The sequence below is a fragment of the Periplaneta americana genome, chromosome 10 (genome assembly GCF_040183065.1).
Source record: "Periplaneta americana isolate PAMFEO1 chromosome 10, P.americana_PAMFEO1_priV1, whole genome shotgun sequence".
Lineage (NCBI taxonomy): Eukaryota > Metazoa > Arthropoda > Insecta > Blattodea > Blattidae > Periplaneta > Periplaneta americana.
The window spans coordinates 68,273,564-68,297,124 of record NC_091126.1 but is presented as its reverse complement, the minus strand read 5'-3'; the positions used below and the strand labels follow the sequence as shown (position 1 = coordinate 68,297,124).

Genomic DNA, 23,561 nt, shown 5'->3' with positions numbered 1-23,561 from the left:
ATTGAAGAACATCTGAACATTGCTGTGCAACAACAATGCCAGGTAATGCAGCCAGATGGTGAACGTACTGTTTGCTATAAATGTCCTGCAAAGAAGAGGAGAATGATGACAACATTTTGTGGACTTTGCAAAAAGGGGTTCTGCAGAGAACATCGCGCTGTTGTTTGCACTAATTGTAAATAGGACAATAACATGAACGTAAAGACTTTATGACAAACTTAAAATTAAATGAACACTAATGGCTACGAAAAGTGTAAAAGTTGTTAAATGTGTGATATTGAGTTGATTTCAGTTAATTAAAATGTGAGTAGTAAAAATTACGAATGCTTACCTTTAACATGAGTACAGTGATGATTACCTGTCTAGGGTTAAGTAGTCGCGTGGTGAGTTTAGGAATTCCCAGACCACCTCTAAGATTGTTTAAAATAAAGGTATTGTAATCGTACGTTTCTGTCTTTTGTCAATAGTAACGTTGACCTTTCTTTTTCGAGAAAACAAAATCTGTTGTACAGTTAAAGGTACTGAAATAGTAAGAAATTTTCTGAAATCCCCACGCGTTTGCAAGTGTAAGTCTCTGTTGTAACCTGTTGATTTACGAGAGACTGCGTGTGCTTCCGTACAGTGTTTCTAAAATGTGCAGTAACGAGTCAGAAATCATTGGAATGTAGTGTAGGTGTGTTTGTTATAACCGGGAATCAATCCGCAGTACTTGACCAATCAACTACGGGAAATATCAGAAAAATTGGCAGGAGTTAGCAAGAAAAACAAAGGTAAAATATCACGTGAACGAGCACCGATACCGAGCACTATGTACAATATACCCTAGAGAAAAAGACAAGAAAACAAAAGTCAACCGCTGCAAGTGTTACGAAGTGGTGTGTGAAACATATAATGAAGAATGTCTGCGGGAAGCGCATCTAGTGAGATAAAGGGTGAAATGGAGGATTCTGCTAAAAATAAAGAAAGGAAGAAAAATGTTTACAGTTAATACAAGTATTGTTTTCTCTTGTGGGTTTATGTTTAGTATAATAGATGTGTGTGTGTGTGTGTGTGTGTGTGTGTGTTTCATTAAAAATTAGCATATCCTTAATGAATACATCCTAAGTGGTATAAATGAAATTGTATAAACTGCAGGGAATCTTAAAATATGAAAATTGCGATAGTTGTTTTCTTTACAGTCCGACCTTTTTTAATAAACTAGTGTGAGATATGAAGTTTTGCACATTTAAGGGTTGTTAACATGAATGTAAGGAATATATATTATGATATGATATGATATGATTCTCAAATACTCTGTCCTGCTGACCCTTCACATTTCTGTATTCGGGCGAGTGTGTATTCTTCTTCTTCTTCTTCTTCTTCTTCTTCTTATTATTATTATTACTATTACTATAATTATTATTATTATTATTATTATTATTATTATTATTATTATTATTGTGTGAAGAGTTGTATCGGAAGTGCTTTATAGACTAAATTAATAATTTCTATCTTAACTGAAATATTTACATTATATTTCACACAGTATAGTTACAGGTAGCATAAATTCAGATAATGGTTTTTATATGGGAATCTACTTCTTGTGTTTAGAGGCTACATTTATACAGAGTTAATAATTTCTCCCCTATGTAACATATTTCCATGAAATTTTATACGCATCTATGCAAAAACGAATTATGCTCGTGTAATTAGGGAATTAGGGAAAAATTAGTGTTTCTGATAATTTTTAATGTTTTAATAGAAATTATGCTCCTAAAAGATGACTAGCCTGCCATATTTTTCGCAGTTGGTAACAAAATGCTAGATTCATGGATATACTCCATAATTTAGTTGTTCATTATATGTTCAAGAAGTGTTGAATTTTTCTTGGAGAAATTAAGCTCCTTCATCCAGACTCTGAAAAGTGGCTGCTGTCGAATTCGTAAAGCGCCACCAAGAGATGAATATAACATCTAAGTTTGCAGGATGTAGCAGCTAAATTTTAAGCCGTATAGAGTTTAATATTTGATTAATGTGTGGGTAGAAGAATTGAAAGTTAACTCAGGTTTACTTGTAATGCACAGCCTGTTAAATATGTCGTAAAAAAAAAAAAAAAAAAAAAAAACTAGTTGCACAAATCTCAGTAAACGTGCCAATTAAATGAATGCTAACGTATTATAGATTGCTTTTCGCGTATTAAATGAAAGTACACATCTTGTCCTATGACCTCCATAAGGGAAGGTTTAACAATATAAAACAGCCACTGACCCCACGAACAAAAATCAACTGAAGAGCGTGACTTAAAAAAAAAAAAAAAAAAAAAAAAAAAAAAAAAAAAAAAAAAAAAAAAAAAACTCATGTTTTGTCCCACCTCTTACTGATATTGATGTTTTGTATGTTGTTGTGCACAATGCCTAGCTTTTGTTTAAGCCTAGATATTACTTAAACTTCGGTTATGATGAAGTTGATTTTCTTACATAGTTTTGCGTTCTGGACAACTGTGCGCCGGCATCTCTCGGAACATCCGAGATCAGGTCCCTATCCCCTCCACCGCAAAGTCAAATAGCGTCTGTCACTTGATTTTGAATATTAAACAAACATACCATCACGGCATTTCCGTTATGGCATCTGGTGTCATCAATAAGCTACAAATAAAGGAAAGAAAGAAAGAAAGAAAGAAAGAAAGAAAGAAAGAAAGAAAGAAAGAAAGAAAGTAGCACAGTCACTGTCCTGAACAAGGTACGCAAGTATTATTTTAATTAATGCGTATCGCCTACCAGCCGCCGAAACTATTCGACAGGAGAGTGAATATCCTACACGGTCCTGTAAAAATGTTCTGAATACACTAAATGACGTGTAATTTTTTTTCTATTATTAGGACAATTGAACGTGTCATTGCTCCTGCGGGTTGCTTTGTTTCACACCACAGAGAATTCAGGTTCTCTACCCCCCGGGATTCTAGAGATAAGAGAGCGATGAGGTTAAAGGAGTAGGCGTTTGTTCGTGTTTTTGTTTTTACTTTAGAAAAATTGCGAAACGTGACGCAATAGCGATAAGTTTTATGAACAAGTTTGCTGAATCGACCAATTGAAGGTAATTTATATTTTGCTAAAGAAGAGAGGAGATTAATGAAATCAGTTATTGTAATAATCGTAGTAGATTGAAGGAATTGTTTGTATTCAAACTCCTTTTGTGAAATAAGCTGCTCGGATGCTTATCAGGGTGACGGTTATAAATGTTATCGTAATACCCACCCGAGGTCACAAAGGTCACAGTCTTCCGCTTGTCCTTTCCTAAGCAGACCACGTCTGTACTATCGAAAATAATGAGTCACAGTTATAGTTTCGTGAAAGTAAAAAATGTTAGATAGGAGACAAGTAGCTACTCTTATACAATCATAATCACATTTTGTATCCAATATAGTATAAACGAGCTACATGTAAGTACTGTGTAAAGTTTCATTAAAACAATATATTATATATGAGACAAGTCACTAATTTTTGTCAAAACGCATCGTCTATAAAGGGGTAGTTTCTCCTCTTATACAGTAGTGACTATAGTGCGAAGTTTCATGGAAATATGTCACATTTTTAGTCCAGCTAGATTTGCTTTCTGGACCACTTTGAGCCTTGGCGCTTGTGATCGGTCGGACGGAGGATCACTCGTCCCGGCGGCGTTAACCCTTAATTTGGTAAATATATATAATGTGCAATATTATAGAACTGTGAAATTTTTTTTTAATTTTCCTAAGAAACTTTGTTATCCATCGTTCTATTAAAAAATTGTTTATTAACCTATAGGATACATTGCGATATTTGTCAAACAGGCTGTGGGAAAATGCTGATACGGTGAGGAATGGAAAGGGAGAAACCATTTATATTATTGAGGTGACCTTGAACTGAGGGTAGTAGGAACGAGACCTGGAGTACGGTACAACCGGCTCTTCCGAGAAATAACTAGTGGCCCTGAAAAGGGCCTTTTTGCGGGCAGGAGTACCTTTGTTAATTCAAGCCCTCTCGCCGCGGATGCGCCTAGCCAGCTGAATATCCTTGGGCATAATGGTCACGCGCTTGGCGTGGATGGCGCAAAGGTTGGTATCCTCGAAGAGACCGACGAGGTATGCCTCGCTTGCCTCCTGCAAGGCCATTACGGCTGAGCTCTGGAAACGGAGGTCGGTTTTGAAATCCTGAGCGATTTCACGCACCAAGCGCTGGAAAGGCAGCTTGCGGATGAGGAGCTCGGTGCTCTTCTGGTAACGACGGATCTCGCGAAGAGCAACTGTACCAGGTCGGTATCGATGGGGTTTCTTCACGCCTCCAGTAGCCGGTGCGCTCTTCCTAGCGGCCTTCGTTGCCAGCTGCTTTCGTGGAGCCTTGCCTCCCGTGGACTTACGCGCAGTTTGCTTCGTACGTGCCATCGCTTACTCCTTCGTCCTCGCAACCCAAGTTGACGCAATACAGTCGCGCCCGCTGCCCCCAAGAGGGGTATTTATGTCTTCGCCCGTTGAGAAGCCACGCCCCTTCCGTAATGTGATTGGTCCGCGGGTTTTAGTATATAAACCAAAAAATGACCCGCCGTCCACAACCTGCTCCCCAGAATTCCCTTGCACCCACACCACCACCAGACCGAGACACCACAGCCGCAAGTGAACGACTCAAGAGCAGAACGACTGTGAAAATCACTAGACACACGACTGACAACAATAACCCACTGTTCATCCAGAAGCTTATAAGACAGAACAACTTAAACATGGAAACTCCGAGACAATACTGGGCCTACTCTACAGGAACGACGACACTTACCTTCCCGACGATTGACGAGGCGGAACGATTTGTTAAAGCCATACCGGCCAGAACTTTTGGACCGTCCGCACAACTTTTCATCGTCCATACACCATCTCACCAAGGACAAAGACTTCCACGAAACCGAGAGATCAGTGTCGTCATGAAGAATGTCGGCACCCAGATCCCGGAGGACGAATTGTTGCAGATTCTACGGGAAAAGTTCCCTGGAATCAAGCGCATCTCTAGAATAACCTCCGCCCAGACTAACCAGCCGACGCAGATGGTTCGACTTATAGTACAAGACGTGACCACAGCCGACCAACTTCTATGTGGAATCAACATAGCCGGACGTAATTACAAAGTCGAGCCAGCCCACGAGACAGTATTCCACAGACCGTGTCAGAACTGCGCCCAGTATGGACATGACAAAACCGACTGCCGAAACGACAAGACGTGTTTCACTTGCGGAAAAAATCCCGTCCACTGCAAACACCCACCAGACAACCAAGTCAAGTTCTGCGCCAGCTGCAAGAGCGATACCCACTATACGGGCCAAGCACGCTGTCCAAACTACCCCCGACATAACCCAACCCAACAAACTCCAACCCACATCCCGGTTCAAACACCCCAACAGATCCCTCCACCAATTCCTAAACCCTCACAATCCAGTCCAATCCAACTTCCCGAACCAAGACCTGGAATATCGTACGCCAGTGCGGTAAACCCGACAACGACCGACACGACAGAACCAACAACGGAACCGACACAGACTAACACCGAACAAATCGTAGCAGCAGCTCTAAATTCTGCAATGCAGAAAATAGAAAGCTACATCGACCAACAGATCAACAGACTGCGAGATGAAATTGTGATGTTCACAATTTCACTCCTCACGACAGACGCCCAACCCAAGACAAGACGAACGACTTTAGCAACAGCTAACCAGACAGCAAGACGGCTCTTACGCAGACAAGTTGCTCACCACTTTGTGGGTAACAAACTACAACTATCACTAGCACCACTGAAACGTGACACGACCAACCACAGACAAGCAACCAACAGCGGCCCTTCATAGGGCCGCGCGACAAAAGTAAACCACAACCAACACAGACAACAGCTTCATCCAGCCACATAAATCTGCAAGATAACAGCATCCAAGGCCAACGCAGCAGCCTGGTGTGAGCGGAGAAGACGCTGACCCGTAGAGAGTCCAACGAGCGAAGCCTAGCCGGGACCACGCCTCAACTGTCGCTACAGACAAAACATCGTAACCTGAAGAGGGCATATGTAAGACCCTAAAACAGGTTGCCCTTTGGGCAAACAACTTTGAGCTTGAGCTTGAGCCGTCGAGATCACTTTTAACCTTCGTCACACGAGCAACATGACTGGACGCGGCAAGGGAGGCAAGGGTCTTGGCAAAGGTGGAGCGAAGCGCCACAGGAAGGTTCTCCGAGATAATATTCAGGGCATCACGAAGCCGGCCATTCGTCGTCTCGCCCGACGTGGAGGCGTAAAGCGTATCTCCGGCCTCATCTACGAGGAGACGAGAGGTGTTCTCAAGGTCTTTCTGGAGAACGTAATCCGTGACGCTGTAACATACACCGAGCACGCGAAGCGGAAGACAGTCACGGCCATGGACGTGGTATACGCCTTGAAGAGGCAGGGGAGGACTCTCTACGGGTTCGGCGGTTAGACTGCCTACACACGTCTGCTGCCGAATCCGTCGGCAAAACGGCCCTTTTCAGGGCCATAAAATCCGTCTAAAAAGGGCAGTAGTTGTCGAGATTAATTTAATTCACCTTTACTGTGTGACCACTAGCTCAACAGGCCAGTGCGGAAAACAGAACTTATTTCGTAGGGGCACTTCAGTATCAGCAAAAGACGTTGTAAGAAATGCCTCTCCGTTTTTCAAATGGGTCTGACCCCAACGCTTGGTATATCAAGTGGAAAGACCGGATTCCTCTGTGAAGCCTTGCTCCTCGGATTATGTTACCTGTTACTGTAAACTTCTGTAAGTCAATAATCACTGTCCGAAGAATTGGTGGGTAATATGACAACGCAGGTAGGCAATGCTCACCAGACCGTAACAAGGAACCGAGGGGATTGACACATACTGAACATCACATCACCACGTTTTTGCAATGCCAACTTTTAGGTCATAGGAATCCAGTGTGGTAAACACTGGGGAGAAGAGGTACACATCGCATGTCAGAACACAGGACTTCGTCCTGTCAGACAACTTCCACGTATAGCTTGCGTCATTTCGGTTCGAACGAAACGACAGAGAGAGGGGAAATTCGAACGCAAATTGTCAAAGCCTTCGATTCCTACGAGAAGGTCATGTCATCATCTCAGTATTGGGGTTCCTGCGCGTGCGGCCAATATGTGCACCAACAAACAAACGCATTAGGAACTCTATTATAACGCCGTAAGTTGTTCACCAGTTATCGATTTCTTATTCAAAATTAGTTTCATTCGTAGTATGTAGTAAAGTAAACTAGTATATTCAAACGTATATGTCTAAAACCACGATGGGCACCAAAGAAGGGGACTTGTGATTATTTTCACGATAATCTCCATTACTCTAATATGATAGAAATATATTACATAAATTTCGAAGCCAACTATGTACCTTGGCATCATCATCTAATTTAACTCGTATTGTGTTAAATTATATAATAATAATGAAACCTTTCTATATGCATCAGTATAATGTGTTATCACACAATAGCCTAGTAAATGTACAACGGTTTCAAGTACTTCAGTGCGAACCTGGGACAACGACATCGTTCAGAGCACAAAATTACAGAATGATGATATTAAATCAGCCCACCGGTATAGAGAGAGAGAGAAAGTTGACACGCGTAATGAAATTACATTACGAAGCCGTGAGAGAGGATTAACAATACTGGCTATTTCTGACTTTTGTGAGGTTAGTGGGGCCCTTAAAAGGGCCGTTTTACGGAGAAGGGGCTTAAGCCTTCTTCTCGGTTTTCTTCGGGAGGAGAACCGCCTGGATGTTGGGCAACACACCACCCTGGGCGATGGTGACGCCGGACAGGAGTTTGTTCAGCTCCTCGTCGTTGCGAATGGCGAGCTGTAAGTGACGAGGAATGATCCTAGTCTTCTTGTTGTCACGAGCTGCGTTGCCAGCCAACTCGAGAACTTCGGCCGCCAGGTACTCCATCACCGCGGCCAGGTAGACTGGCGCACCGGCACCAACTCGCTCTGCGTAATTGCCCTTACGCAAAAGACGGTGGATACGGCCTACCGGGAACTGCAACCCAGCACGGCTGGATCGAGACTTTGACTTTCCCTTCACCTTGCCTCCCTTTCCACGACCCGACATGATGCTACTCCTACTTGCAGCTGTTTAACTACAAGAACGACGCCTCGCCCAAAATGATGCAGGGCCCGACGGTAACCTTCACTTTTACGCCAACGTCAATAATCGACAGCGGACCAATCGTAAAGTCACAAACGTTTGCGCTGTTTCTATTGGCTCGCACTGGGAAGGCAGTACGGCATTGTCCCTGCGACTTAAATATTTTTCTCCCTCCGGGCTCATCAGGATCAAGAAGACACTGGCGACCAAGTCGCTGCCTAGTGGATCGCCACGTACTGAGTGTTATCTAGGAAACTTTGCCGACTTGTCGCAGGAGTGAAACCTCCTAAGTGTGTTAACCTCTGTGCTCATCATTATTATTAAATTATTGTACACTAACTTTAAAGTGAGAAACCGTAACATTGAGTAACATTGAGTGTAGCTGATTACCAGGGAACATTTTAGACTTGCCGCGGAAGAGAGACCTGCTCAGTGTGTGTGAACTTCTGTGCTCATCCTCATTTTTGTTTTAAAATATTGTACGGTAACTCTCTTTTAACGAGAAACCGTAACATTGCATGTTGCTGTTCACTGGATGAACCCATAACGATAAACGCAGTGAGCCCCGCTCGACATATACAGTGTTGTAGGCGAGGAAATATCGACTAGTGCTGCACCAGTGTGATTGTACTGTACAGCAACAACCAGTGCATAGCATCGCGCGGGATAGTTTTCTGTGAGTTCCGTTCTGAGTTGTGCAAAAGCAAATACTAACGACATGGAGGAGAACGAAGAAAGTGGCCAACCTCCACCATCACCCCATCTAGACCAAGCCTCCACCTCAACCGACATATCAGCCAACGTGAAGCCTACATTTGCCACACCACAGCCGAAAAAGAAGCAGAAGCGGAAGAGACCAACCCAACTCAGCGACACCAAGCCAGTGAAAACAGGTATGTCTAGTGCTGACCAGACGACAGACTCTAACAGTGAAACTGATTCAGAGAACGTCATATCTACACTGCTCAATAGTTTTTCTCCAACTGAATCAGACAGAGGGCTCTTCATCAGGCGGGGAACGAAATCAGCATTTAGAGAATTGAAGCAACAAAATGACCTAACTTTCACTTCTCACCTTCTTTCGCAAACAGACCGGGTGGTAATTTTCAGCTCTAGAGAACAGCTCTCCAAATTCTCAGCTAAATTCAGCCCTCTATATTTTGGCCCTAAAGCTATATTTGAAGCTCTACCAAATTCAACCCTTACGGCACCTTGGCTTACGGCGTTGGACAGAACCCGCACTCCCAACCTGCCCCCTTCTCCAGTACCAGAAACCCCGCCAAACCCCAGCGAAAACGATTGGAAAACCGTAACCCATGCCAAAAGGAAACCTGTCCTGACTCCAGCTATCCCTCAAACATCCACCCACACCGATCCTGCCTCTTCTGAACAAAAATACACTGTAAAAATCCATAATCACTCATTAAACACCAACAACCCCTTTTTCATCAAAGACCTAATCACACAAAATCATCTACAGATCCCTACACCTAGATATTTCTGGGCATACACCACAAGAACTACCACTCTCCTTTTTCCTAACATACAGACCGCAGAAAAGTTCGTCCACGCCATACCCCCTGACTCTTTCGGCCCACATGCAAAATTGATTCTCATGCCAGCACACATGTCAGCCACTCAGCCACCCCCTCCCAAAGATATCAGCGTGGTCATAAAGTCTATTGAACACAGCATTTCTATGGACACTCTCAAACAAGAGTTACTCGACCAAGGCTACAAAGTCAAAAACGTAGCAAGGATCATTTCGGCACAGACCAGAACCGAAACCCAGTTAGTGAGAGCTTTCCTCGAAGACGTGGAAACTTCAGACGCCATGTTGAGAGGCGTGCTACTATGCGGAAAGTTCTACAGAGTCGAACCTTCGAAAGAATTCGTAAGACTACGCCCATGCTTACAATGCGCGCAATACGGACATGATAACAGTACCTGCAACAACATCCCTAAATGCCACAAATGTGGACAGAATCCTAATATCTGCAAGACAAAGCATACGACCAACGAGAAATACTGTGCCACTTGCGACAGCAAAGACCACTATACGGGACAAATAATATGCACCAAATACCCACGTAACCCGCAATCCCTACAACCTCTCGAAAACAAACCCCGCCATGTGGCAATCCTAGCCTCATCCCCCACCCCGCCCATCAAACCCTCACAAGCCTTCCCCGCTCTTATACCAACACCTTCACAAAGCCCCAACAACACAACATTCGCCTCAATCACAAGAGAGGGTACACCAAACATCACTACCAGCTCACCAGTGAAAACCTTAGCCATCCCAGAACCTCATCCCACTCCCACCCCAGAAGCACGCAAAGCCACGACATCCAAGAAAACAGACGACAGTATACCGGTCGACCTAGAGACAGTCAAGACAATAACCAAAAACCTAGAAAAATACATAGACGACAAGATCTCAGCCCTAGAAGACAAACTCATGACTTTCATAGTAGCACTCCTGGCGTCTGATGAAACTCCTGTCAAGAGGAAGGCTACACTCAAAACGGCTAATACTACAGCCAAAAAGATCCTCAAAAAACGTGTACTGCACAACTTCATCGATAAAAAACTGAGAGTGACCATAGAACCCATGAACTTCCCTCCCCAACATAAGACCCGCACGAATGATAACGCTTGTCGAGCTAATGACCGAAGCAACACCGATGTACGCCCGAGCTCCTCCACCACCACGTAATGGGCCACCACGCACGACAGAGACATGACCTGACTATTATACACAGCAACATACGTAACCTTTACGGTAATCGCACCGAACTGGAGCACTTAATTTTGGAACGCGACCCGGACATAGTTAGCCTAAATGAAACCCATCTAGGTGTGAATGATAAATTTACAATGCGTGGATATCGTTTTATCCGTAAAGACAGAAATCGCCGAGGAGGGGGAGTTGCTTTACTCTGTCGCGACACACTTCCTATAACTGACGTCACGAACCCTCCACAATTCAACAACTTTGAACATGTCACTATCAAACTCGCCATACACAATTACCCCATATTCATCACCACACTCTACGTCCCACCAAACGCGCCATTCCCCACGCCACTCATCAACCATCTCAACACAAATCATAAATCCATAATACTCAGCGACCTGAATGCATCCAACATTGCACTTGGAGACAGAAGGACAAACGCAGCAGGGCGACAACTAGAACTTATTCTTCACCGCACCGACTTCAAACTAATACCTACAGCCCCAACTAGATATCCACAAACAGTCAACGATATCCACGCCACAACCCCAGACAGAATACTGACAACACCACCAATATTTAATAGAGTGCTCCAGGCCGAAATTCTTCCCCCACTGAACAGCGACCATTGCCCAATCGAACTAAAAATCACCACCCCCATTTGGAGCCCAACAGCCCCAATTACCCCTAGAAAAAGTTATAAATATCATCAATCGGATTGGGATACATTTACAGAATACTTTGACTTGAACCTCCCCCCTCCCTCAGAAATCAAATCGTTAGAAGACCTTGAAAATGCGGACGAAATACTGCTAAAAGTTACGTGTGACGCTAGAGACAAAGCGGTGCCGCGCACGAGAAATGACGGAACAATAAGAAGACGATTACCCCCGTATATCATCGACATTATCAAGACCAAGCGGCGAGCACACAGACTGTATATGAGAGACCACAGTGATGATAACAGAAGACTCTACCGAAAACTCCAACAGGACGTTCGGAATGCAATACAACACTACGAACAGACAAAATGGAGAAACATTATCAACCAGCTAAACTCTAATCACAAAGACAACCCTGGTAGGTTTTGGAAACTGATAAACAAGTTAAAGGGCAACACCTTCCCACAATATCCTCTCATAAACCAACATGAAGTCATATTCAACACAGAAGACAAACTGGAACACTTCCACCGCATCCTATCCCGAATACACACCGTCCCACACCATCCAGATTACAATGAACCACACTACAATGCAATCACCGCACAAATCGAGAACAACCCAGACATATTTAATCCCTTGCGCATACCTTACGAACCACAACCATTGGATCACCCCATCATAGCGCCCATAACGACACAAGAAATAGAACATGCCATTCACAAAACACGAAACACCGCAGCCGGCCCCGACAGCATTCACAATATACTCTTCAAAAATTATCCTCCCACAGCCTTAAACTACCTCGCTAACTTGTTTACAGCAAGTCTGTATATTGGCGCACTACCAGCCCGATGGAAGCTCGCACATATACTTATGTTTCCAAAACCTAACAAAGACGCCACTGACGCAAACAACTATCGACCAATCAGCCTGACCCAGACCATCTGCAAACTAATGGAAAGAATCATAAACAATAGACTACACCATTTCATTGAGGACAATGACATCATCCCAGACACACAAGCCGGATTCAGAAAAGGCATAGAAATCCCAGACCAAATCCTCAAAATCTTGACACCAATTGAATCCGGCTTTGAGAGACACATGACATCAACAGTGGTGACAATCGACACAACCAGAGCATTTGACTCCATTTGGCATGACGGACTACGATATAAGCTACACAACATCGGCCTTCCCCCACCCCTAACCCGCTGGCTATCAGATTTTATTCGTAACAGAACCGCCCACATAAAAATTAACAGCTCCCTATCCCAACCATTCCAAATTGAAGGCGGAGTCCCACAGGGCACAGTACTCTCCCCAATCCTTTTCAATATATATGTTTCTGACATCCCCATCCCACCCCGCGAAGGCGTACATATCGGACAATTTGCTGACGACATTATTATCACAGCCACAGCCCACGACATCAGATACACAAACAGCCATGTCAACGAAACACTACGGAACCTAAACGTCTGGCTAGACATGTGGCGCATGAGAATCAATCCTGCAAAGTCACAAACAATGATTCTAAAAAAGAGACGCTACCCCAAAAAACTCATGAGAGATCGTTATGCCATCCGCTGCAAAAACTCCATAATCCCATACACCAACCACATCACATACCTCGGCATCACCATATCAAACAAACTGAAACTACACCGTCACGTCATCAACATCAAATCACGCATCACAAACGCCATCAAACTCCTCTACAACGTCGCAGGCAACCAAGCAAAGCCAGGGTGCCGGCCACATACAACAGCTCTAATTTACAAATCAATTATCCGACCGTCACTTTTACACGCGTCCCAGCTGTTCTCCAGAGTATCTAACTCTCAACTTTCTCAATTAGAATCACTGGAACGTAGACTTCTACGCAAAACATTTCAACTGCCACGAAACACACAAAATAGAACAGTATACACCATCTCTAACATCAAACCCATCACCCTATATATACAACACAAAAACATAAAATACACACATAAAGCTATTAATAAAAATTTCACCTCTGTACTCTTCCAAACAATACCACCCGGTCAGCCCCACCTCACAGTCTCCCGTCTGATGAATGACCACCAAGAATACTTAGCAAGGCAGCACTAGACAACCACACACCAAACAACCTCTCCCCCGTGCTTTCTTCTTCAAGCAAAACTATCTATAACACAACAAAATCTAAGACCTGAAAAGGGTTATACAAAATCCCTAAAGCAGGTCCACGGCACAGATGTTCTGTGTCCAAATGTCGTCGTCGTCGGGCTCATCATGATCAGATCAGATCAAGAGGGAGCTGAATCTAGCAAGACACTCACTGGTAAAAGTCGCCAGCTTACAACCAACGAAGATGAACAGCGGGAGCCGGCCGCCGCCTTGTGTCGACAAGTCTCGGCCGGACGGAGGCCAGCCACCGGGGAAGCGGAAGACGAGGCGGAAGACGGTGAAACCGACGGCCGCCGCAAAACCTGTCTCTCCGGAAGCAACATCACCACCACAACCATCATCATTTGGTAAGTCCAGCGCTTCACCAACCAAGACGATCGACGACTTACATACACTAAAGACCATGGCACCGATCACTGCTAATAGAGCAGTAGTGATCACAAACGCTGACCCCGACCTACTGGACGCAGTGACTCCACGGAAACCCACAACGACCTTGACTTTAAACAAAACCACGAGAGCCTACGTTTTTTCCTCCCGAGAAAACTTACGGCAGATGACTTTAATGCATCCACGACAATTCGGGAAGCACGCCCGATACCAAACTCCACCAACCGCCACTCTCCTCGGACCTTGGGAACTACCAGGCCACCCATCCCATCCCTCCTCCACCCCACCCCCCTCTCTATTGGACAGTGAATCTTCTTCTTCTTCTTCTTCTGAGGAAGAGGCAGAGGTTACTTCCATTCCACAAGAGGGGCCCTCAGAAGGGCCGGCTCCAAAACCTAGAGCAGAGAGGTCTCCTGTCCCTAAACCCACAGCAGAGAAGTCTCCCAACGGACCACCTCCCAGCTCTGAGGCGTCGTCTCACGAATCCTCAGAAGGGAAGCGGTCCAACAGGCGCAAACCAATTCCCACAAAAGTATCCGGTTCGACTCCGGCAAGCCCCACTTCTCCCACTCCTCCTAACACCGCACAAGGAACCAAGACAAGGACAGTACTGAAAATACTGAACCACACAAAAAACGGCAACAACCCACTACACATAGAGCGACTAATGAAACAGTACCGACTCGACATTCAAACTCCACGACAGTTCTGGGCACACACTACCAAGACAACTACACTCACATTCGCCACGATTGACGACGCGGAGAAGTTCGCTAGGGCAATTCCCCTGTACAACTTCGGTCCGTCCGCAGAAATCAACATTACGCCTAGTGAATCAAGACAGAAACAGACCCGAAATAAAGAGATCAGTGTCGTCATGAAAAATGTCGACACGCTGATCTCTGAGGACGAACTAATGCAGATCCTGGCTGTAACACATCCAGGCATCACACGCATTAAGAGAATTATCTCCGCACAGACAGACAAACCCACCAACTTAGTTAGAATTTTCACAAATGACATCACCACAGCAGACAAATTACTAGAAGGAATTAAACTTGCAGGACGGTACTACAGAGTAGAGCCATCACACGAGACAATCTTCCACCGACCGTGCCTTAACTGTGCACAATACGGCCATACAAGGACAAACTGCGACAAGCCCAAGACTTGTTTTAAGTGCGGCAAAAATCCCGACCTGTGCAACCACAACCGCCTATCCCAGATTAGGTATTGCGCCACGTGCAACAGCGACACCCATTATACGGGCCAAGCTCGCTGTCCAAAATATCCAAGGACTAATCTCATAACCTCCACCGATCCCACGCACGTCCCCATAGACACCCACAAACCAATACCGAAACCTATACCCAAACCATCACAGTCCGTTTTCAACCCAACACTTCCCAAACCCGAATTGTCTTATGCGGATGCAGCTAAGACAACGACAACCAAGACAAACACTACAGACGATCCACAGACAGAAAAAACAACTACGGAACAGCTGGTCGAGGGGGTTCTACGTTCTGCTATGCAGAAAATAGAATCCTACATTGACCGGCAACTAAACAGACTACAGGACGAAATAGTGACATTCACTATTTCTTTACTCACTACTGACACAAACCCTACGAAACGACACACGACACTTGCCACAGCCAACCAGGCAGCCAGACGGCTTCTACGGAAACGAGTAGCCCACCACTTTGTTGGTAACAGGTTACGAGTTTCCCTAGCGCCACTACAAAAACGTGACTAGGACAGAACTGACCAGAGCACTGGACTCTCCACCTCTCATTAACATCTGCGAGGCATGGTGCTCACTTCACTTCATTCATTTCATTCACAATTCAACTGATAACGTGTACATGTTCATAAAATCATTCACAGGGGAAATACACTACTGTTAGATGAGAGGGCAAACGGCTTATAGCTGGGTACCTCGATCTAAAGTTAGAGAATTGCTTGTCGAGGAACCAATGGAGGCATGGGATGCTTACCCTGCCTGCCATTTTAAACATCATTCATTCTTTCTTCGTCCCCATTCATTCGTTCGTTCGTTCGTTCGGCTCATCATCAGACGAGCACCATGCCCCCCAAAGCTTCCGGAAAGGCTGCCAAGAAGGCCGGCAAGGCCCAGAAGAATATTTCGAAGGGCGATAAGAAGAAGAAGCGCAAGAGGAAGGAGAGCTACGCCATTTACATCTACAAGGTTCTGAAACAAGTTCACCCAGACACGGGAATCAGTTCAAAGGCTATGAGCATCATGAACAGCTTCGTTAACGACATCTTCGAGCGCATCGCCGCGGAAGCTTCGCGGCTCGCGCATTACAACAAGCGGTCGACCATCACCAGTCGGGAGATCCAGACAGCCGTCCGTCTCCTGCTACCCGGTGAGCTGGCCAAGCACGCCGTCAGTGAAGGGACCAAGGCCGTCACAAAATACACTAGTTCCAAGTAAGCGGGAGTGCTTGCTAGGGAATCAGCAACCGGCCCTTTTAAGGGCCACAAGTTATTCATAACAGAGTAGATGAATGAAGAACAACAGCGTTTCCCACCGAGTGAAAATTTAAATAATCACCCCGATAACACTTCTAGGATAGATAATACATTATAGGCAGTCCATGGGAGACTTGGATCCACGAGGCAAATTCGTTTCCTTAATAGTTTCGTACGACTTATATGAGAGCGCGGTGTCATTCCTACTCACTTGGCAGCATTAATTGTTGAGGGAAAACAACTTAGAAGGTAACTTGTCGACCGCGGTCATAATCCTTCCGCAGGCCACTACTGAGAATCTGTGGACATACGGGTAATCTATCTTTATTGAAACTCGGGTTCATAACATACGACTGATACTTTATATATCTGTCACGTAATCCATCAAGAGACAAATGTCCCCCCCCCCCTAGTCAGTAGCGAGCTTCAGTCCATTCGTAGTAGCCGCCGGTGCAAGAAGTGAATTGAAGTTTGTGTGAAGTTCCGTAGTATGGCATGAAAATGATGTCGAAAATCCGACTACAGTTCCACAACCATGTGGTTGAAAGGAGGCTCCGCTGTTGAACAACAATCCACCTGTGGCTTAACTTAGAATGCCGACTAGCTGTTTTATTAATCCCGTGTCAATCCAGCAGTGTGTGACGTTGAAACGTAACCAAACTGCCGTTGATAGATAGATTTATCATCTATCCCAATGACATCCAACGAGCTTGGTAATTTAGGTACAGAGTCTAAGCAGGCAGTTTACGTGTGTGTGTGAGCGAGTGCAGGTTTTATCGAGTGCACCCCAATCCCATCGTCCTCAAGTGCCTACAGATTACGCAGTTTCATCGGCAACGGCCATACCATGTTGAAAATACCGGTTCTCGTCCGATCACCGAAGTCAAGCAACATTGGGCGTGGTCAGTACTTGGATGGGTGACCGCTTGGGAACACCACGTGCCGTTGGCGATTTTTTTTTTTACGTCACTATTTCCAGCGTGTTCTAATAAGACTTATGGGATATTATGTTCCCTTCCCTATTCCAGCTATAGCTTGGATGATGACGCCGCTGCATAATTGTAGAGTAATTGATAATTCTTAAGTACTTGCAGCTCCGTATTGAAACTTATGACTGGTAGCATATTCATATGAGACGGTTCACTTCTCTGCGTTTTCTCGAAGAAGGGAATATGTATTCAGGGGATTGTGAACGTACCTCGCGCTCTCCCTAGAAGTTAGAGACATTTTAGGTAAAGAATGTAATATACTGTACATATATGGCTAATTAAAATCCCATTAGTTACTACATTTCAGTGGGTAGTACAAATTCCATAATGAAAATATCTCTGTCCTAGTAGTTGTATCCTTTAAAGAAGCTCGTTGTTTTCCCATGATGAAGGGCAGAACTTGGTCGGTAGAAATTTAAACAGACTGCATTATCAGACCAGGCGTTATTTCAATATCAGCGTTTAGTTTAGGAAATATAGCAATAGCGGAGTTGGGAGAAGTAGTTATAGCATGTACAGTAAGTATAAACAGTTCGCTGTACTGTACAGTGAATATAAATATTTGAATGTACGATGGCAAAACATCAGACATACAGTACGTAGCTCACATATCTTTAAAAATAAATAAATAAATAAATAAATAAAAATAAAGAAGACATTCTGAGGAGTGAGTGGAAAGTGCATATTATAATGAATATTTTTAACTCTCAGTTGACATTGAGAGAGAAAGCCATGCATCGGGGAACCGGTGACTGTTTTTGCGTTACCTTCTGCTATTGGCGTTGTTGGTTAGTAACGAATGAAAGGGGTAGGACGCGGAATCAAATGTCAAAAAACGATAGGGAAATAATAGTAACTGGTTGTATTTCGATCGAGCTCGGCGTGCTGATTCACCAGTGGGGTGTTTCACAAAGTTTACAATCTTTGGAAATTGTGAACTCTGTTTGTAAACTTCTGTTTCACAATCTTTGTTTGTAAAGGTGGACTGTACAAAGGAAATCAAATCTTTACGAATGAAATTTTGCGCTCTTTACAAGTGATATGTTTGTTTCACAACGAAGGAGTAATTTTACAAACGTGTAAACTAAACTTTACTAGTGAAGTTAGCACATTTTCTACAGTAGCCCTGTTGAAATAGCTTCTAATTGTGAATGAAAAAAATAAACACATATGTATAAAATCAATTTCATAGTAACAGGGTACCATTAAGAATTACACTGAAGCAGTTGTGATGTTATTGAGTAGTTCTAGCGACTCAGACGAAGATTTTGCATTTAGGCCTAACGTAGAATTTTCCGGCCACGTTCGTATCATTGTACGAATATTAATGAAAGGTTTCGAATGAATCCCGCGCTATACTTCAGAATACCGCGTTAGTTCTTATATACGAGGAACGTATTTAATAAATACTCGCACTTAAAGAAGAAAAACTTTGCACCGAAAACCAATCACTTAATAATGCAATGTCGGCATTACTTACGCAGTATTCTGAAGTCGTTCCGAATCCCATTTCGCTGTAATCTCTCCTACAAGATATGGGACATCACATGCAACATCTGAAAGGGAAAAGTGGTGCCCTAACCTCAAAGCGAGAACTGCATTGGTTGCATAGTAGCTCTCAGTTCCCTGCGTTAGCAGATAAGAACGGAATTTATAAGATTACAGTGTGCAAAAGTTCACACATGGTAGTTGATGTTGTTACAAGATTGAAAAAACTCGAGGCGGGTTATTGATCACCGAATGTGCTTACTCGGGCAAAGGATTTTTATGCTCCTCCTGCTGGGTTCCCTAATGTTGGCGAGGTTATGGATGAAACAATAAAATATACTGATGGACCAGCAGAGAGCGAAGTTGATTTTAATGGATGGACATGTTAGCTGCTCTATCAACTGCATATAACTACGTGGGTCAAATCCATTATTTATCAATTATTTGAATGAATTTCGCGCTAACTTTCGTCAGTTAAGTCGTAGGCTAATTAATGCATTGGTATGCTCGACCAATTGCATGCCGCGAAACTCCGTTGTCGCCGATGTAGCAAAATCTAAATAAAATATATATAAAAAAATATAAACATGTCCATCGATAGTTCTAAAATTACAGCTACTTTACCTCTGATCCTTAGTGATTTTTGTAAACTGTCGTTGGCGATTTTGTTCAACCAATTATGCGTATTTGTAAGTTTGTTTCGCCGATTTTGTAAAGTTCGTTAAAACATACAAGTGAATAAGATTGCATTGTGAAACACAGTTAACAAGCATATGTAATATTTCCGTTGTTAATTGTATATTGTTAATTTGTAATTTGTTAGCGTTGTGAAACATGCCCCCATTTACCTTTAGAGGTAATATCTACATTAATATTTAGTTAAAATTTAAAGAAATTTTAAACGAATGGAAGCTGCATTTTAATTCACCCCAAATTACTATGTTCCCTTTCAGATTATCAGCTGTTGTTGTTGTTGTTGTTGTATTGTAAGTTCTCACTTATTGTTAGCTAGCCGTACCCGTTCGCTCCGCTCCACCTGTTAGAAATAAATATAAAGTAATTACATAATTAAAATAGGACGTCTGATCCAGGGAACAACTTTTACAACAGCGCAAGATAATCTGCTTCGCATATTACCCAATTTTTTTTTAGCACTGCATTTATTGCATATATATTTTATGTATTTTAACACGATTCAATTGAGCATAGTTAAAATATGAATTATTAAAATAATGGATTGCCAAGCTAAAGTACTATTACTGCATACTAAATCAATACACTCTCGTTGTTCGTTAATTCTCTGAGATTAAAATGCGTGTACATAAATATTATTTTAAGAAATACAGAAAACGAATGTACAAAATAGCCTATCAAATTTTCTGTGCATAAGAAGCTATTTTAATCTTACCTGTCCTCGATTTACTCAGACGTTACTGTAATAACATTATAGCATTATGTCCATCTAGAGAAACTACAGTTTCCAATGGTGAAATAATAACTAATTATACAAATCAGTTAATTTACGAGCTTGTGATATTACTTCATACAAACACAGAAACATTCCCTGTAGGCTATGTTTAATAGCTTTCGATTGTTTGTTGATGTCCAAGGCCCCTGTTTCGATTGTTGTTGTCCAAGGCCCCTTATAGACGAAGTCATTTGTTCTTAATTCATTGCACCGTCTTAGATAGCGTTATTTTAATTTTAAAACTCATTTATCTCATTAAATATCAGTCCTATCAAAATGTTGTAAAAAAATAAAACTTAACGGAAATCATTTTTAAAGGAACATCTGTTATGTAACATTTTTTCTCAAATATCAATAATAAGCGAGATATTTCGATTTATTTAATTCAGGCCCCCTTATAACTCCCCTTTTAAATAATGTATTTCGAATGCCATATAGCCTAAAATCTAAGTTACAACAAACTTAATTTATATTCCAGTTTTCATATAAATCGGTTCAGCCATTATCGCGTGAAAAGGTAACAAACATACAGACAGACATACAAACAAAAATTTCAAAAATGCGATTTTCGGTTTCAGGGTGGTTAATTATATATGTTAGGACCAATTACTTTTGGAAAATCGAAACTTACCAGAAAAATTTCGGCTACAGATTTATTATTAGTATAGATAGTACGAGATACGACCGCAATTTTGTACGACTAGTGTAATGAAGGAATGCAAAAAATTATTTTGGAACTTTGCAATGTTAGTCTATCATTAAAATAAAATTAAATCTTAATTCGTCCCTTTTGCAGGAGTCTTCTTCATCCAGTATGTTGTTGGCTGATATGGAGGAGGAGGGGGGGGGGGACATGCTCTAAAGGGATTAAATTTGCTTAGCAAATCGATATGGTGACTAACGCTTGCAATGCGTCATAGCTATAATTGTACTGCGCGGTAATTTCAGAGTAATAAGAGTTCAGTTCAGGGATCTGCTAATTTCTTCATATTGTGTTCGGCAATGGAATAGTACCGCAGTAGCATTAAGAGGTTTTTATAATTTGAACTGATATGTGCAGGTATATTGACCCCCCCCCCCTCCCACCGCTGGCCGACGCGGACTGCAATGACAACAGTAAGCCACACGTCATACGTAAGCCTTTCTTCTTCTTCATCTTTGCTCGCCTGGCAAATACAGTCTTGGATTTCACATATTCAATTTTTCACAGTCCCAACTCCCTTGCATGGACGTGTTTTCACGTACCTTTAAAGTTTCTCCTCTCATTCATTCAGTCTATTCGCAAGCCTGAGGGTTTTCCGTGGTTTTCCCTAAGGAGCTAAGACAAATGTAGGGATGAGCCCAGAAAGAAAAGGGCATTCACTTCCTTAGACCCTGGTAACTGCTCTTTTTAGAGGAAGGAGGAGGAGAAAGAAACCCCCCCACCCCCACCGACGTGGACTGCAATGACAACAGTAAGCAACACGTTATATGTAAAGCCTTTATTATTATTATTATTATTATTATTATTATTATTTACAATGGGACTAAAGGTGGTGTAGATACACTATGTCAAATGTGCCACAATCTTTCCTGCAATAGAAAGACGAGGCGCTGGCCACTAGCAATATTTTACAACATGCTAAATATTGCAAGTATAAATTCATGGATAATTTATAGTTAGAAGAACTCAGAAAACAATATCAAGAAAACAATTCATTTTCCAATTGTGTGAAGAGCTGACAAAACCGTGGATGCAGCACCGCTTTGCACGTCCTACTTTACACCGATCTCTGCGGGCAACAATTGAAGAACATCTGAACATTGCTGTGCAACAACAATGCCAGGTAATGCAGCCAGATGGTGAACGTACTGTTTGCTATAAATGTCCTGCAAAGAAGAGGAGAATGATGACAACATTTTGTGGACTTTGCAAAAAGGGGTTCTGCAGAGAACATCGCGCTGTTGTTTGCACTAATTGTAAATAGGACAATAACATGAACGTAAAGACTTTATGACAAACTTAAAATTAAATGAACACTAATGGCTACGAAAAGTGTAAAAGTTGTTAAATGTGTGATATTGAGTTGATTTCAGTTAATTAAAATGTGAGTAGTAAAAATTACGAATGCTTACCTTTAACATGAGTACAGTGATGATTACCTGTCTAGGGTTAAGTAGTCGCGTGGTGAGTTTAGGAATTCCCAGACCACCTCTAAGATTGTTTAAAATAAAGGTATTGTAATCGTACGTTTCTGTCTTTTGTCAATAGTAACGTTGACCTTTCTTTTTCGAGAAAACAAAATCTGTTGTACAGTTAAAGGTACTGAAATAGTAAGAAATTTTCTGAAATCCCCACGCGTTTGCAAGTGTAAGTCTCTGTTGTAACCTGTTGATTTACGAGAGACTGCGTGTGCTTCCGTACAGTGTTTCTAAAATGTGCAGTAACGAGTCAGAAATCATTGGAATGTAGTGTAGGTGTGTTTGTTATAACCGGGAATCAATCCGCAGTACTTGACCAATCAACTACGGGAAATATCAGAAAAATTGGCAGGAGTTAGCAAGAAAAACAAAGGTAAAATATCACGTGAACGAGCACCGATACCGAGCACTATGTACAATATACCCTAGAGAAAAAGACAAGAAAACAAAAGTCAACCGCTGCAAGTGTTACGAAGTGGTGTGTGAAACATATAATGAAGAATGTCTGCGGGAAGCGCATCTAGTGAGATAAAGGGTGAAATGGAGGATTCTGCTAAAAATAAAGAAAGGAAGAAAAATGTTTACAGTTAATACAAGTATTGTTTTCTCTTGTGGGTTTATGTTTAGTATAATAGATGTGTGTGTGTGTGTGTGTGTGTGTGTGTTTCATTAAAAATTAGCATATCCTTAATGAATACATCCTAAGTGGTATAAATGAAATTGTATAAACTGCAGGGAATCTTAAAATATGAAAATTGCGATAGTTGTTTTCTTTACAGTCCGACCTTTTTTAATAAACTAGTGTGAGATATGAAGTTTTG

At 42.6% G+C, this 23,561-nt stretch overlaps 1 protein-coding gene and 1 non-coding gene across 3 annotated transcripts in view; one reads left to right on the top strand and one right to left on the bottom strand.

Moving 5' to 3' along the window:
- cher (filamin protein cher) overlaps window positions 1-23,561 on the bottom strand; it is a 1,020,924-nt gene that overhangs the window by 315,014 nt on the left and 682,349 nt on the right. The window lies entirely within an intron of this gene.
- LOC138708267 (5S ribosomal RNA) lies at window positions 17,447-17,565 on the top strand. The gene has a single exon (XR_011334672.1). It is a non-coding gene; the product is annotated as a 5S ribosomal RNA (ribosomal RNA).